Source organism: Eurosta solidaginis, chromosome 1 (genome assembly GCF_040869045.1).
Source record: "Eurosta solidaginis isolate ZX-2024a chromosome 1, ASM4086904v1, whole genome shotgun sequence".
NCBI classification, from domain to species: Eukaryota; Metazoa; Arthropoda; class Insecta; order Diptera; family Tephritidae; genus Eurosta; species Eurosta solidaginis.
The window spans coordinates 389,993,411-390,012,167 of record NC_090319.1 but is presented as its reverse complement, the minus strand read 5'-3'; the positions used below and the strand labels follow the sequence as shown (position 1 = coordinate 390,012,167).

General features: G+C 33.2%; 1 protein-coding gene across 11 annotated transcripts in view; it reads right to left on the bottom strand.

The window, feature by feature from the left end:
- The window catches only part of LOC137238458 (sodium-coupled monocarboxylate transporter 1), a 243,016-nt gene that overhangs the window by 136,163 nt on the left and 88,096 nt on the right, over window positions 1–18,757 (bottom strand). Inside the window, exon 1 of one of the 11 annotated variants that reach the window (XM_067763486.1) lies at window positions 10,636–10,655. The exons of 9 other annotated variants lie outside the window; for them this stretch is intronic. The gene's annotated coding sequence lies outside the window, so the exon portion shown is untranslated. Of the gene's footprint in view, window positions 1–10,396; window positions 10,599–10,635; window positions 10,656–18,757 lie in introns of those variants that run through there. One more of the 11 variants, XM_067763484.1, reaches the window with a different exon arrangement.

Genomic DNA, 18,757 nt, shown 5'->3' with positions numbered 1-18,757 from the left:
ACTTGCATTTGTTTTGTTTAGGATCATTTTTTTCTCATGCTGTGCCAACGAAAAAAAGGGTGGGCTTTGCTGGGCTAATATGGGGCAAAAGAACTACAGAGTTTTTATTAAATGCTTTGCATTTCTGATAGCCAGCTTTACACAGCCGAAGTAGAACTATAAAATTTTTAAATCCCTATCGCACCTTACATCATTTAACAAAGGGCCACGTTTATAATAATAACAAGCAGGTTGTTTTATTAAAAACCAACAGTTTTCATACAAAAATATCAGAACCAGATGATACGACGGCTCCCGGTGCGTATACGTAAAATTTCTTTAAAAATTTGGTTTAAAAGAGTTACCATCCATACAGCAGCAAAGAGAAAAATAGCAGGGGCAAAGTTGACCAATTTTCGTCAATTAAGCCCCTCTTCTTTCGTTTTCGGTATTTCAAGAAAACATTTCGATGAATTTGCAAATAAAACTATGCAACCAATCTCACACATTTTTTTAAAAAAATTGAAAATCCGAAACAATTTTACGAAAATTTTAAACTTTTATTTTGAAGTTCTCTGAGTTTTTGGGGCATACAGAGGCCTTATCTTGTAACTCGATTTTACAGGAAATTCCAGTTCGAAAGCTTTAAATTCAAATAAATTTTTATTTCAAATCCCAAAGAAATTTCTTTGAAACGAGTTATATAATAAAGCCCCAGTTTTGTATCCCAATCAATTTTAGTCTAACACAGTACAATTATGTATATGCCTCTCGAAATTCCTAATGATTTTTGAAATTTTTTCCAAATGGTGCTTTCGATTTTTTTCGATATAAAGTTCGTGTGTAGAAAAATCTAAAACACCCTTCGGAAAAAAATCGTAAAACTTTCAGGAATATTTAAATTTTTTGAAAACGTTTTTTGAATTAGTTTTCAGTTAAAACATTCATAGGAGTTTTTATCTAAAAATATTGACAACTTTGTTTATTGAAAGGTGACGCACAATTTATTATACAGTGCTTTTCGGCTTTGATGCCGAATACATGGATTTGAAGGAGGAGTTGCATACAAGTCATCACCTTCACAAAATCGACAAAACGTGAAGGTTTCTAGTCGCTTTGATGGAACGAAGAACACGACTTTTGGCCTGAACATATAACAAAAATAATTAAAAAAAGTTTTTAAGTTAAACGGTTTTATTGAAAACAATACTTACATGAAATAATAATAATACGAAAAGCTAGAAAATAATTAGGTAGGTCCTAGGTACTAGTCATCACACTCCTTATCAATCTAGGGCGTTGATCAGACAATTAAATAAAAGCGTTGGGCGCGTGAAATTTCTAAAAATGTGAGGCGTATCATAACCTGATTAAGGTTCAGTTGGTTTTACTTATGACTATCAATAGAAATATGACGCGTCCAACGCTTTTATTTAATTGTCTGATCAACGCTCTAGATTGATAAGGAGTGTGATGACTAGTACCTAGGACCTACCTAATTATTTTCTAGCTTTTCGTATTATTATTATTTCATGTAAGTATTGTTTTCAATAAAACCGATTAACTAAAATTTTTTTTTAATTATTTTATTTTCAAGTTTTTAGTCTTTATTTAATTGCCTATTATTTCTCATTCTATTTAGTTCATTTAGCGACTCATTATTACAAGGACTCTTACCTGACAATTTGTTACAACCTAAGTCCTCAATACATAATCCTTCCAAAGACTTTACTCGACTCTGCGCCACATATGCTTGTCCCTCCTCCAACTCCAAAATATTTTGATGTCACTTCTACTGGACTGTATGCAATATTTGTTCCAAATATGAGCCAAATCGGGTATCATAGGTCGCTTTCTATTCATGTATGTATTATGTGTTCCAAATATGGACCAAATCAAATCGGACCACAAATACAATTTTTTGTGAATATCTCGATCCTTGCGCCACCTAGCGGCGATTTTTTTTGATAGGTCGCTTTCTATTCTTGTATGTATTATGTGTTCCAAGCATGAGCCAAGTCGGACCACAAATACGATTTTTGTGAATATCTCGATCCTTGCGCCACCTAGCGGCTATTTTTTTCTTAAGTCGCTTTTTATTCTTGCATGTATTATGTGCTCCAAATATGAGCCAAATCGGACCACAAATACGGTTTTTGTGAATATCTCGATCCATGCGCCACCTAGCGGCGATTTCTATTCTTGCATGTATTATGTGCTCCAAATATGAGCCAAATCGGACCACAAATACAATTTTTGTGAATATCTCGATCCATGCGCCACCTAGCGGCGATTTTTTTCTTATTATTGCATTGTCATCGGGTTCTGAACTATATTCCAAGTTTCAAGCTTGTAGCTTATCGGGAAGTTACTTAAATTTCAATTACAAGATTCGTTCACAACGGCCGGCCTGTCAACTCAAGCTAAATAAAACCGTTTAAAAAGACTTCGATTTAGCCAAGAAATGCTCTGTTTAAAAAAAATCATATTTGAAACATAACGCACATTTCTATTCAACTTCTCTTTTATTGCTTTTACTATAGATAGTCAGCGGTTTTTACGCTATCGGCTAAATTAACCACCACAATTTATGTAAATGTGATAAATGCGTTTATATTTACTTATTCATGAGTAAGCATATTTCAGTTATTGCCGTCTCAGTTACTGTGTTTACATTTGTCATTTGCTGTCATTGCACTACATCGTCACTTGATTAATAATGTGACGTGATCATGTTGTATGTATGTAGGTATGTGCAATATTCATATAACAAACGACCTTATATACAATCATACACATTTAGTAAATTAACAACACATACATACATATGTATGTACATATTTGTATTAGTATAAGAACAAACAAGAATCGCTTTATTAGACATCAATGTAAGCAACAGCATGATATTCATTGAAATTGATAACAAATTGCCATTAACAAATATTTAACGCTATTAACATCACAAAGAGATTTGGGGAATGAGATTCCAAAGCAAAATTGTTACTAATGATAATACTTTTCGCATCACCATAATTCCCTTTAAAATATACTCAAATATCTTTCTTTTAATATTGACATATCCAGCATATTTGAGTTGTTTTTTACTTGCACTTAAAGATAAAAGTGTCACAAGAGGCATTTGGTCAAGCTGCAACAAATCTGGTAAGATTATAACTGTGGTGTCCTAGAAAATATGGCTCCCATAGTTTTTTTTTAACACAGCAGTGAAAATGCCGAGTAAGTTTTGGCAACATGTTGCATTAACTACCTCTTGCCTTCGGGAAAAATGAGAAAACGTGGTGGAGCGAGAAATGATGGAGTTTCCAAGTTTTGGTGTGAAATGTAACTTATTTTATAAGGACCACTAGTAATTAAGTTCGTGTTTGCGCACATTTATAAATTTTGAGGAATTTGGTAATTTCATGTCCTATTAACTTTGTTCTACTTTATAAAAGGACATAGAAACAAACTAGCAGCCACATGGTATGTTTCGCCGCCCTTTATAGACCTTCTGCACGTTGTGGTTTCTACGGGTCTGTATTGTTGGCGACAAATTTTCGGATGCAAAAATAAGCCTATACTTTTCTAACGGCTTTCATTGCGTTGAACTTTCAAATCGGTTCTGGTTCGAGATATTTATACCTGAACATGATAAAAAAATCTTTTTTTCTTCTTCATTCACAGCGCTTTTACCTCAAGAGTTTTTATTACAAACCAACGTATATTTTGTAAAGCTCCCTTTGCAGTTAGTTCTTCGGACTGAGTTAGATGTGCGACAATTTCTCCATTCAAAATTTCCATATAAATTGAGGTCTACCCACTACGGGTTCAGCATACCATGCATGTTCGACAAAAAAAAAATATAATGTACCAATAAAACAAAACATTTAAATAAAAAGGAATTTAACCGACCACTCCTTTTGCTACACAACTCCAAACCCAATAAGAGAAAGTCTGCCTTAAAGTCTGCTGGACATGTTGCTTTTGTTTGCAGTAATCAAGGGCGTTTAGTACAAAAACGTGTAAGTTAGTTTAATGTAAATAACGGGAAAGATTCAACAGTAGCGTTTGTGAGGTTAATGGTTGTAGCTTCAAACTGGGCAAGTAGATTTTTAATCAAATTGGATTTCGTATTACCTTCATCTATTGTATGATACAATAGATGTTTATTCCTTGACTAGGCCCTTTATTTTTCAACAAATAAATAAAAAAAAAAAAAAAAACAAAAAAAGGGGAAATACGAAACGTCTAAAAGATATGTATGTATGTCTGCATAAGTAGTTCACAAAAAATAAACTTTTCCGTTATTATTTACTTATTTATTTAGCTGTGTTTATTGTATTCAATTAGAACGTGCGTCTTTTGTTCCAAAGTTAAGTAAATTTAATGTCGCTAAGAACTTTTAATATTTTTACCCAGAATTGTATTTGTTTCAATGGAATGACATATTTGAGTTGTCAGTCATTCTGGAAATATTGATTAGCATGGGTAGCAAGCGAGAGGTTCTTCGGACCTGACTTTGTGTATAAAAGATCCGAAGCTTATCGCACTAGAACCATAATATCGCATTAAGAGACGGTACTTTCTCGAATTCTGCCCCAGAGTAATACTTTCAAAAAAACACATTTATAATTGTGATGCCATACGAAATGACAATTGGGCTCCTTTGCAGACTTTTGGAAGCGTTCTTAACTGATTGAATCAGCTGCACAAAATGACGATCTCTGGTTACAAGCTTAAATCATGTTGTTGGTTGAATATAAAAATCCAAAATATTAATTTCAATGCTATTGTGAAATTGTTAAGGTCTTTGCTGAAATGCCGTTAGTAAACAACTGAAGAACGCAATATATTTTCTTAAGTATGTATATAAATAAACATTAATAGAACCTTGCAGATATTTGTATAAAATTGAATTTAATATTGCGTTTGTATACCGACTCGTAATTTTATGCAAACTCGTTTCATTTATGTAAGCATTAAATACATGCATATGTATGACATACACACATATGAATATGTGAATTTAAAATGAACAAACCTGTTAATTTATTCAAAGTACACTAAAATAAAATTTTTACTTCACAAGATTTTTTTAAGCAGTTGGCCCTTATTTTTCTAATAACAAAAATTATTTCAAACTAACTTAACTTAGTTCAATATTATTTCCAAATAAAAATTCATGAATTTATATTTTTATACTTATCAAGTGGATAAGGCCGACACCCACGAGGCGTATCGTGTTAGACGCATATAAGATAAGTGTCATCTGGTGACGACTCCTCCCAACTAAAGGATATTCATATGCTTCCCTATGACTTTGAAAAAAAAAAAAAAAATAAGATTATACATTTTTCATCACTGTCGAATGGTGAAAAGAGGGGATCTCCTATTTCGGAAATGTTCTTTTCGTGACTGAAAACTCCTTTTGAATTAACTACACAAAGTTGCATAAAAAAAAGTTAAAAAAGTTTCTCTTTTTTAATTTTTTAGCGATCCATGTTGCCAAACGTTTACCAACTCGCGAGCAGCTCCCTATTCCAATACATCGCTTCAACATCAAAGCATACACAATTCGTAAGTGGCAGTGTAATCGCGTCTATTATGATACGTATTCTAGGCATAAAGCTTAATTGTATTTTGCGGTAATCACTTTAATATCTACACGAACTAGTATGTCCTTACATATTTTATTTGGATTTTGATATACAATTATTAAAAAAGCATAGTTAAAATATTGTGACGAATATTAGCAACACTAAGGGATACTATCATCTCTAAGCCGATACTAAGCAGTCACTGGTATGTACATAAACAAATCAATAATTAAGTCTACACATATGCACATACAAGCAGCGGAGAGATACGCACAAACACATGCATACATCTGAGATACTCACAAAAGTATGCAATCATCGGTGGAAGTATTACTCATATATACACGCGCATATTGCTATGCGAGAAGCTATAAACGTGCATCTGTAGTTTACAGCTGGTAACTAAGTAGTAAATTCTAGAAGAAGAAGAAACACCTAGAAGTATGCGAACGACACAGCAGAGAGTACAAAAGGAGCGAAAGCTGAGTAGGCAGCAATCAGTTTGATTTAAGCACGCTATAAGTTGCGAAGTATAAGTGTTATTGTGAAGTATTATGAAAGTAGTCTAATAAAGACCATTTTGCATTATTGAATATTGAAGTTATTTATTCAACAATTTAGCGATATGAACGTTAGTAGAAGGTGTAAAATAAGCGGAGTTTCACTAAATTCGTTACAATATTATAGGACTTTCGTTATCCCTTCAACTCTAAATATTGTAAAATTTCCACAAAAATTTGCAAACCTAAGTATGTAAACTTAACCAGCTGATGGAGTTGCATTTATTTGATCAATACTTCTATTGAGCACACATACATAAATAAGCTTTGTTTGTTAAATAAATAACTGATTTACTTTAATAATACCACCAAATTCTTTCAACATTTAATCAAAGAATGAACTTTGGTGTTGCTTTTAAAATTTTGTGATTAAATATATGTATTTGAACACATTTTTTTGTTCACGGCCTTTAGCCCATGGGCTTACATTTTTTCAATGAATATAAAAAAATGCGTTTCGAACTGTGAGTATGAATATAATTCGACACTTGTTTCAAAAATATACTTAATAAATTATGAGGCGAATGTCGGGTGCGATATTAAAATACGTGCTTCATTATTAAGTCTGAATATTAATTTAATATTATTTTTTTAGTCTATAACCTATGGGAAAACTTGATTTGTCATAATGTATTAATTTCTTCTACTTTTGGAATTCTTAAGTTTTTTTTTCGATTGAAGGTGTCTAAGACTGACTGCAGAGTGCCCCCTGATGCTAGCCGAGAAGGAATTGTTATTTTCATATTATTTACAAGCATCTAGCGTTTCTGGCAGGCACCCTGACACCTTTTCCATGGAAAATAATTTTCAAAGCTTTCTTTCTTTAAGTTATAGCAACGCCGCACGCTTTCACTCTATCGTCTATATTTTTCATGAAATATGAAACAAATCATATGAAAAATTTCTTATATGAACGACCGACAGTAAAAAATGAATTATTTTAAGAGTTTTTTACATTTTGGAAAACTGAAATTAAAAAAAAAGTTTAGTAAAAGTTGGACATTTCCCTGAAACCTTGGATGAAAGTTATATGAGGAATCCCATTTTTATTCAATTTGTTTTGTATTTCGATTTTACGTCCATCTTTATATGTATTTCTTTTATTCACTCGTAAAACAAATACATTTTTATTGCGAGCCATTCATATTATCTCCTATTTTTGTTTTTGATTAAATAAAAATAATAGTTAAGAATAAATGAATATTTTTTTTTTATAAAAGTCTTTCCTTTGGCGACCACCAACACACCACGGTAATATGCTCCGCGTACCACACAGAAGATCCTACGTTCAAGTATCGGGGAAAGAACATCAATAATTTATAAAACATTTTTTCCAATTAGAAAAATGTGTTTCTAAGCGGGGTTGCGACAAAAAAAATGTCTACATTTAAATTAAAAATTCATAACACTTAAATATTGGATAGGAACTTGATGGGCTACAAAACTAAATTTCCAATTTTATACTCAGTTGAGCAGAGCTCACAGAGTATATTAATTTGATTGGATAACGGTTGGTTGTACAGGTATAAATGAATCGAGACAGATATAGACTTCTATATATCAAAATCATCAGTATCGAAAAAAAATTTGATTGAGCCATGTCCGTCCGTCCGTCCGTCTGTACGTTAACACGATAACTTGAGTAAATTTTGAGATATCTTGATGAAATTTGGTATGTAGATTCCTGGGCACACACTTCAGATCACTGTTTAAAATGAACGATATCGGACTATAACCACGCCCACTTTTTCGATATCGAAAATTTCGAAAAATCGAAAAAGTGCGATAATTCATTACCAAAGTCGGATAAAGCGATAATACTTGGTAGGTGCGTTCAGCTTATGACGCAGAATCGAAAATTAGTAAAAGTTTGGACAATGGGCGTGGCAGCGCCCACTTATCAAAGAAGGTAATTTCAAAGTTTTGCAAGCTGTAATTTGGTAGTCGTTGAAGATATCATGATGAAATTTTGCAGGAACATCACTCCTATTACTATATGTGTGCTTAATAAAAATTAGCACAATCGAGTGAAGAACACGCCCACTTTATAAAAAAAAATTTTTTAAAAGTCAAATTTAAAAAAAAATCAATATCTTTACAGTATATAAGTAAATTATGTCAAAATTCGACTCCAGTAATGATATAGTGCAACAAAATACAAAAATAAAAGAAAATTTCAAAATGGGTGTGGCTCCGCCCTTTTTCATTTAATTTGTCTAGAATACTTTTAATGACATAAGTCGAACAAAAATTTACCAATCCTTATGAAATTTGGTAGGGGAAAAATCTCTATGACGATAACAGTTTTCTGTGAAAATGGGCGAAATCGGTTGAAGCCACGCCCAGTTTTTATACACAGTCGACCGTCTGACCTTCCGCTCGGCCGTTAACACGATAACTTGAGCAAACATCTATATATCTTTACTAAACTTAGTTCACATACTTATCTGAACTCACCTTATCTTGGTGTTGAAAATGGGCGAAATCCGACTATGGCCACGCCCACTTTTTTGATATCGAAAATTTCGAAAAATTAAAAAAATGTCATAATTCTTTACCAAATACGAAAAAATTGATGAAACATATTGATTTGATTGATTTATTGACGCCTTCACATATACAACTAAGGGCCACTCCCTTTCAGATCCTTCCTTAATACCTTAGTTTGATACCCATATAGTACAAACACAGTATAGAGTCACCCCTGGTCCACCTTTATGGCGATATCTCGAAAAGGCGTCCACGTATAGAACTAATGCCCACTCCCTTTTAAATAATCATTAACACCTTTCATTTGAATCCTATATCGTACAAACGCATTCTAGAGTTACCCCTGGTCCAACTTTATGACGATATCTCGAAAAGGTGTCCACCTATAGAACTAAGGCCCACTCCCTTTTAAAATACTCTTTAGCACTTTTCATTTGATACTCATATCGTACAAACACATTCTACAGTCACCCCTGGCCACCTTTTTGGCGATATCTCGAAAAGGCATCCACCTAGTGAACTAAGGCCCACTTCCTTTTAAAATACTTCTTAATACCTTTTATTTGATTCCCATATCGTACAAACCCATTCTAGAGTCACCCCTGGTCCACCTTTATGGCGATATCTCGAAATGGCGTTCACCTATAGAACTAAGGCCCACTCCCTTTTAAAATACTCACAAACACCTTTCATTTGATACCCATATCGTACAAACACATTCAAGAGTCACCCTGGTTCACCTTTATGGTGATATCTCGAAAAGGCGTCCACCAATGGAACTAAGGATCACTCCCTTTTAGAATACTCATTACCGCCTTTCATTTGATACCCATATCGTACAAACACATTCTAGATTCACCCCTGGTCCACCTTTATGGCGATATCTCGAAAAGGCGTCCACCTATAGAACTAAGGCCCACTCCGTTTTAAAATACTCATTAACACCTTTCATTTCATACCCATATCGTACAAACACATTCTAGAGTGACCCCTGGTCCACCTTTGTGGCGATATCTCGAAAAGGCGTCCACCTATGGAACTAAGGATCACTCCCTTTTAAAATACTCATTACCGCCTTTCATTTGATACCCATATCGTACAAACACATTCTAGAGTCACCCCTGGTCCACCTTTATGGCGATATCTCGAAAAGGCGTCCACCTATAGAACTAAGGCCCACTCCCTTTTAAAATACTCATAAATACCTTTCATTTGATACCCATATCGTAAAAACACATTCTAGATCCACTCCTGGTCCACCTTTATGGCGATATCTCGAAAAGGCGTCTACCTATAGAACTAAGGCCCACTCCCTTTTAAAATACTTCCATACAAGCACATTCCAGGGTTACCCTAGGTTCATTTTTCTATATGGTGATTTTCCCTTATTTTATCTCCAAAGCTCTCAGCTGAGTATGTAATGTTCGGTTACACCCGAACTTAACTTTCCATCCTTGTTTGATTTAAAAATGTTGTAGTTGCCGCGAAATTTTTTTGAACACTCCAAAATTTGTCATTAAAACTACGGACCTTAACATTTATGAAAGTTTCCAAAGAAAGGTGCCACTATTTTTGGGACAAGATCTCGGCTGGCTAAATATAATTCAGGCAGCTGAATATCACTCACCAAAGGGGTCTCATAGCAAACCCTTCTTTATTTCTCAGCTCACATGTTTGAGTCCAGGATATCGAGCTCAGCAACAGTAGTGTTATACAAATCCGTGAAATCAAGAACAAGCTTGGCCTTCTACACTTAAAAAAAGTACTCACCTACATATATGTATGCCGTAAAAAGTTGTCAAAAATAGCAATATTTGTTTAGTTTTTTATAATTAAGTTTACACGCCTATTGAATATTTTAATTAGAATTTAATTTTAATTCAATTCTTGACTTGAAATTGTACTGTTTTACTGTTTCCAGTTACTAAATTTTCAATGGAGAGATCGCTCAAATTTACTTAATTAAAATTTGCACTTTTCCGAATAATCTCATTAATGCTCTACACTACCTTTTGGATGATTTCATTCACTACCGGGCGACAATCTTCAAATGAGTGTCTAATCTAAACGTTTTTATAAATTTATATAGAGCCACCATATCACATTGCTTATCATCATTCAGCGGACTTCCGATCAGTCAGGTATAATCTTAGAGCAGTGCTTAATTAAATACTGCAGCATTCATATACACACACACACATTGCCAAATGCATAATTATTTGAAAAGAATTATAATCCGGCAGTGAGATCGTGCTGCTTTAAAAATGATTCGGAAGAAACTATTTGTGGTTGTATTACTTCTATCTCGTGTGCAATTTGACAAATAAGTAACATCTTTTTATTTCAACTTTTAGCAGCTAGTGATCTGGTTTTTGCTTTTGTTTTATAGTGGATGTTTTGTTTTCGTATGTATATACATACATGTGTGCTTATTCGAATTGAGAACTACGGTTGCCGCATCAGAGAATATTTTTTCACCAAGAAAATTGAGAAATTTATACAAGTGAATTTATACAAGTGGCGAATGTTTGCAAAAAAAGGTTCACAGTAGCAAGAGCCCGGATCACTTGTTAAATCGCTGTTCGATTAATTAAATCATTTGCTCAATAGTGTTTTCTAAACTTTTTTTTAGGCTACTGGTATACTGCATTATGTAAATTTTTTAAATGTATGCTAAATTGGCTGCTCATATTTTCTCTATTAACCAGATTTCAGAAATGAATATTAACATGTAGTGTGGTTTTGTGTAGACACATTTAAATGGAACGTTGATTTGAAAAATCAATGGACAATGCATGGCACTTCAATTTATTAGCAGCGAGCAAAAATAAAACTTTTTTTTCTTTTTTTTCCTGGCTATAGCGATAGTCTGCTGTCTTAGCTTTTATTTGAAAGGTAGGTATGGCAATGAAGGAATAGAAAGATTTTTCACTTGTAGGAATTCACATTATTTCTCTTAAAAATCTAATTTCAAAGCAGTATAAATCAACATTCAAAATTTAAAAAAAAAAGCAAAAATTGAAATTTCGGTTTCGAAATAAATAACATTTTTTTAACGTTTTTATTTTTTTCAAACGTTTAGAACGGCTGTTTAATGAGGTTTTTCACAAAATTATATAAGTGGTTAAGATGCCTTTTTTTTTTGCAATTTTGGAAAAAAATATCAAAAATGGGCAAAGGTGGCAACCGTCATACAAGTGGCGGCTAAGAACAAATAAACGCGTTTCACGCTCCTTACGTGTGAGGTGAGGAATGAGTGTGAGAAAAAGTCTTAGCTTCAAATATTTGTATAACTCTCGTTTGCATATTTGCACAACATGTATGTATGCAAGTGTGTTAAGTACAGGTGTTGTGTTCGTCACTTTAGAACATCCGAATAGAATAACAAAACAAAAAAAAAAAAAACAAAAAAAAAAAAAAACAAATATTATATTAACATTGAATCTCCAGACGCTTAAGACCATTGTGAAGCAATTAAAATGGGCATGGAGTATTATTTACGGTGGCACATACAAACATACATACATATGTAAATATATGTCTCATTTTGTATATTATCATATGTAAATATATTGTAGGAAAACTTTATAAACAAACAATTTGTTTAAAGGTCATAAATTATTAGTTTACTATTTTCTTTGAAAAGGAGAGCACGGTTTGTACTTTTTTGCCTTTGTTATTTGCTTAGGGATGGGGTTAAAAGCTCACATTATTTATTTTTTTATAATTTTTAAAATCCTTAGTTAGCGGGCTGAAGAAGCCGAATTCACTAGATATCTTCAAGTTCTGAGATAACCTAACAATTCGATACAAAATTTGTTTTTCTTGTTTAACGTCCACAACATTATTATACTCAGCTGAGCAGAGCTCAAAGACTATATTAACTTTGTTCGCATAATGGTACCCCGTAACGGCATAAATTAATCGAGATAGATATAGACTTCTATATATCAAAATGATCTGGGCGAAAAAAGAAATTCATTTAGCCATGTCCATCCGTCCCTCCGTGAACACGATAACTTGAGTAAATTTTGAGGTATCTTGATGAAATTTGGTATGTAGGTTCCTGGGCACTCATCTCAGATCGCTATTTAAAATGAGCGAAATCGGACTATAACCATGCCTACTTAGATAAAGCGTTGAAACTTGGTAGGTGGGTTGACCTTATGATGCAGAATAGAAAACTAGCAAAATTTTGTACAATGGGCGTGGCACCGCCCACTTTTAAAAGAAGGTAATTTAAAAGTTTTGCAAGCTGTAATTTGGCAGTCGTGAAGATATCTTGATGAAGTTTGGCAGGAACGTTATTCCTGTTACTATATGTGTGCTAAATAAAAATTAGCAAAATCGGATGACGAACACGCCCACTTTTTAAAAAAAAAATTTTTTAAGTCAAATTTTAACAAACAATTTAATATCTTTACAGTATATAAGTAAATTATGTCAAAATTCAACTCCGGTAATGATATGGTGCAAGAAAATACAAAACTAAAAGAAAATTTCAAAATGGGCGTGGCTCCTCCCTTTTTCATTTAATTTGTCTAGAATACTTTTAATGCCATAAGTCGAACAAAAGTTCACCGATCCATGTAAAATTTGGTAGGGGCATTACTTCTATGATTATAACTGTTTTCTGTGAAAATGAGCGAAATCGGTTGAAGCCACGCACAGTTTTTATACACAGTCACCCGTCTGCCCTTTCGGTCGGCCGTTAACACGATAGCTTGAGCAAAAATCGATATATCTATACTAAACTTAGTTCACGTACTTATCTGAACTCACTTTATCTTGGTACAAATATGGCCGAAATCCTACCAGCCCACTTTTTCGATATCGAAAATTTCGAAAAATGAAAAAAATGCTATAATTCTATACCAAATACGAAAAAAATGATGAAAGATGGTGATTGGTTTGGTTTTTGATGCAAAGTATACATAACTTTGGAACAAGCTTTGTAAAATGGGTGTGACACCTACCATATTAATTAGAAGAAATTGTAAAAGTTCTTCAGGGCGAAAGCAAAAGCCCTTGGGATCATGACAGGAATACTGTTCGTGGTATGACATATATAAATAAAGTAGCGGTACCCGACAGATGATGTTCTGGGTCACCCTAGTCCACATTTTGGTCGATATCTCGAAAACGCCTTCACATATACGATTAGGGACCACTTCCTTTTAAAACCCTCATTAATACCTTCAATTTGATACCCATATCGTACAAAAACATTCTAGAGTCACCCTTGATCCACCATTATGGCTATATCCCGGAATGGCGTCCACGTATAGAATTATGGCCCACTCCCTTTTAAAACACTCTTTAATACCTTCCATTTAATACCCATGTCATACAAACACATTCCAGGGTTATCCTAGGTTCATTTTCCTAAGTTCCTTTTCCCTTATTTTGTCTCCAAAGCCCTCAGCTGAGTATGTAATGTTCGGTTACACCAGAACTGAGCCTTCCTTACTTGTTTTTTGTTTGCACATGTGCACATTAGATAATAAAATGAAGAAGGTACATAGCCTGTAGCAGCAATATCCCAGCCAGCATTTTTTGAAAATTTTGGTCAAACAATATTCAAATATCATACCCCAAAATGATTAAAAACGTTCAAATTTAAAAGTATATTCTGTTCGAAAATTAATGTATCGTCAGGAGAAAAATGTACCATAAATGTGATTATTCTTGAATAATCATTTATGATTCATATTTCGAAACGCTTTTTATTCATAATTAATATCATTGTAAAATTGAATTTTAATTGTTTTTGAGTAATATTTGACTGCACAGTCATTTTCTGATCATATTCGATTCTCGGCGAACGAAAATCATACTCTACAAGTCACTTATCGTACCCGTCCTGCTATATGGGGCAGAAGCATGGACCATGTCAACAGCAGATGAAGCGTCTTTGGGAGTGTTCGAGAGAAAAGTTCTTCGAAAGATTTATGAACCTCTACGCGTTGGCGATGATTTAATGATGAGCTGCACGAGCTATACGCAGACATCAACATAGTCCAGCGAATTAAAACGCAGCGGCTGCGCTGGCTAGGCCATGTTATGCGAATGAAAGATGATGCTCCGGCCAAGAAAGTGTTTCTATCGGAACCCGCCTATGGAAGCAGAGGTTGAGGGCGGCCCCCACTCCGTTGGAAGGACCAGGTGGAAAACGATTTAAACTCCCTTGGTGTGACCAATTGGCGCCGGTTGGCGGAGCGAAGGAGCGACTGGCGCGCCTTGTTGTACGGCCATAGCCGTTTAGACGGTTAAGCGGCAATTAAGTAAGTAAGTAAGTATTCGTGAATATATTGCAATCGTTTTGGTTTAGATTTTTGAAGGATTTTCGAATACGATTATCATGCATTTATTCTTCATATCTAATACAAAGTAAGATACTATATTATAATCTTATTTCATCAGGGGAAGAAAGCATGCGGAAGCGAGCTATTTGAACCAAAGGTAATTCGCAAACAAACTTGACCCATATACACCTCCGAATACAGCAACAAACAATTAGTTATGATCACCAACGTCTTAAAATACGATATTGTACGGAATGTTGAAGCCATATCCAGGTACAAACATATGTCAAAAGAGTTTCACTTACCTGGGGTTCAAACATGTAGTTCACAACTTTTGTGTTGTCTAATGGTTGGATTTGTATTTTCTGGGAAGCCGAAGGTGGAGAAATGGTTGGGGACATCTTCGGTTAGGAGCAGTATTTACATTATTTCTTGTCTTGAAAATGTTAATATATTGTGACGAATATTAGTATCACTAAGCGATACTACCATCACTATGCCGATACTAAGCAGCCACTCGTATGTACGTAAACAAATCAATTGTCATCTACACACATACATACAAACAACTGAGGGATACTCACTTATACAAGAGAGGTACAAATACACACGCATATAGCTGGTAACCAAGTAGTAGATTCTAGAAGGAGAAACGTCTAGATATTTGTAGAAATATGGGAACAAGGCAACAGAGAGTATAAAAGCAGCACAAGCTGAGTAGTCAGTAATCAGTTTTGATTTAAGCACGCTTTTGGTTGTGAAGTATAAGTGTTATTGTGAAGTTTTCTCAAAGTGGTCTAATAAAGACCATTTTGCATCATTGAATATTGCAGTTATTTATTCAACAGTTTAGCGATTCGAGAGTTAGCAGAAAGTTTGGAATAAGCGGAATTTCCCTCAATTCGTTACAATATGTTTTCCGAACTTCATGATTGAAAAAATGTGTGTATGTAAAAAAAATAACATCTTCAATGAAAAGTAAAATTTTAACTAGTACAAAATTCATTATTCAGGCCTCAAAGATAGTCAGAAAATATTCAGAGAGCTGAATGAAAAATGATTAAACATGTTTGATCACCTAAAGTAAACACATTTGATTCAAACATGATTCCAAAATGTGACTGAAAAACTATATTCAGTTTTTGATCATCAGAAGTATTCATATTTTATTATTATTTTTTTTTCAATTGTATAATAACTTATTATTTAGTCAGAAAGAGTAATCAAATTGTATTGATATGTAGGGAAACTCAAAATATAATCACCTAAATGCTGAGCGGGATAGGAGTATTACCCCAGCCAGCATTTTTTGAAAATTTTGATAAAAAAATATTCAAATATCATACCCCAAGATGATTAAAAACGTTCAAATTTAAAAGCATTTTCTGTTCGAAAATTAACGTATCGTCGGGAGAAAAATGTACCATAAATGTGATTATTCTTGAATAATCATTTATGATTCCTATTTCGAAACACTTTTTATTCATCTTTTTATCATACTTGATATTACTGGAAGGTTGTACTTTACTTCTTTTGTAATAACATTTGATTACTTTTCACAGTCATTTTTTGATCACATTTAAGAACAATTTTTAAACATATTATATGATGGTTTGGAATCGTTTGTGAATAAGATTGTGATTCCTTTTTCCATCATATTTAATACATAACTAAATACTATATAAAGATCATATTTTATCAGGGGGTGAAAGCATCTGTAAGCTCGGAAGTAAGCTTTTTGAACCGCAGGTAGTAATTAACTTGACCGTTGTACACACACACGACTACAACATCCAACATCATCTATGATCATTGTAGTTCCAATATTGAAATAAAAAAGGAACTATTTTTATGTAATAATTAATATATTTTTAATTGAATCGTTAATACAAAAATTGAATTTTCACAAGAAAGAAAATTTTTGAAGTAACCAAATTCAAAATTGAAAACCAAAAATACATGAATACATTTAAAAATAATAACAAAATTACAAAGTAAAATATTGTAAAGTTAAAATTATAAACAAACCCTACAATACTCCCCGTTCAAGAAAAATCAACATCAAACAAATTAAAAGTAACTCTCTTTTTAAGTGTATTGTTAGTGTTGTTTGTATCTGTTGTTTCAATTATTGCTGGTTTTAATCTGTCAATTGGAATAGTTTTAATAGTATCATTGATTTCCAATTTAAAATATTTTCGTTCTTTTTCCACAATTTTTTAAGGTCCCTCATATGGTTGCTGTAATGAGCGTTTATCTATAACTCGAACAAATGCAAATTTACAAGTTTGAAGATCTTTTAGAACATAAATTCCTGTATCGCAATTTCTATGATGACTTAAATTTGATTTAATATTCCGAAAATGTTCACGTAAACTACTTAAAATTTCAGTTGATGAATTATTCTCAGCTGATGGAACAACAAGTTCCCCCGGTAAACGTACATTTTGATCAAAAACCATTTCCGCTGGTGTAGCTGAAATATCCTCTTTGTAAATAGATCACAACCCAAGTAGTATGACAGGTAACTCGTCATACCAATTGTTTGATCCATCTCTAGCCATTATATTAACTTTTAGCTGCCTATGAAACCTTTCAACCATACCATTTCCTTGAGGGTGATAAGCCGAAGTAGTAATATGATGACTACCGAGTAATTTGGTTAACTCTAAAAACAATTTTGATGTGAATTGGCTACCTTGGTCGGTGGTTATTTTCAATGGAACTCCAAAACGAGATATATATTCTTTGAAAAATTTGTTTGCAATTGTTGACGCTGAAATATCTTTTAGAGCATATGCCTCTGGCCAACGAGTAAATCTATCAATTATTGTTAAAATAAAACGATGTCCTTTCGAAATAGGTAACGGTCCAACTATATCTAGATGTATATGCTCAAATCTATTCTTAGGAATGGGAATTTTGACAACAGGAGACTTTGTGTGACGATCAACTTTGGATTTTTGACAGTTAAGACACTCTTTTGACCAACTATTAATATCTTTAGTCATGTTAGGCCAAAAATATTTTTTAATTATGAGTCGCCGTGTAGCTCTTGTACTAGGATGTGCAATTCCATGCAGCATGTCAAATACCGTCTTCCGTAATTTACTCGGTACAAATGGTCTAGGTGTATCTCCAGAAACTTCACACCAAATATTGAAATTTAATATAGGTATATTAATTAACTTCAAATATAAAAATTGTATTTTATTATGTATTTGTATTTAAATCTCTGTCATTTTGTTGTTTGCTTTGTAAAATTTTGAAATTCAGCTCTGTATTGTATATTGCATTAACCTCGAAAGCTCTAGATAGCGTATCTGCTACAACATTGGATTCTCCTTTAATGTATTGTATGTCATCAGCAAATTGTGCTATAAACTCCAAATGTCTAGTTTGTCTGGGACTCCGTTCTGTTTTTGAATTTAAAGCTGTAGTTAAAGGTTTGTGGTCCGTAAAAACTGTAAATTGTCGTCCTTCCAAAAGATATCGAAAATGTTTTATATTTAAATAAATTGCCAATAATTCCCTATCAAATGCGCTGTACTTAATTTCGGTTGGAGAAAGTTTTTTAGAAAAAAATGCAAGAGGTTCAATTTTGTTATTATATGTTTGCTGTATAACACCACCAATAGCCGTATTAGATGCATCTACTGTTAAAGATAATTTGGCATCTTTGTTAAAATGATTTAACAATATCGTAGATGCAAATTTATCCTTAATGCATTCAAAAGCTTCACTCGATATATCGTCCCATATTAAAGTTTTGTCATGTTTCTTACTTGTTCTGTTAATTAGATCATAAATTTTGTTCGTAAATTCT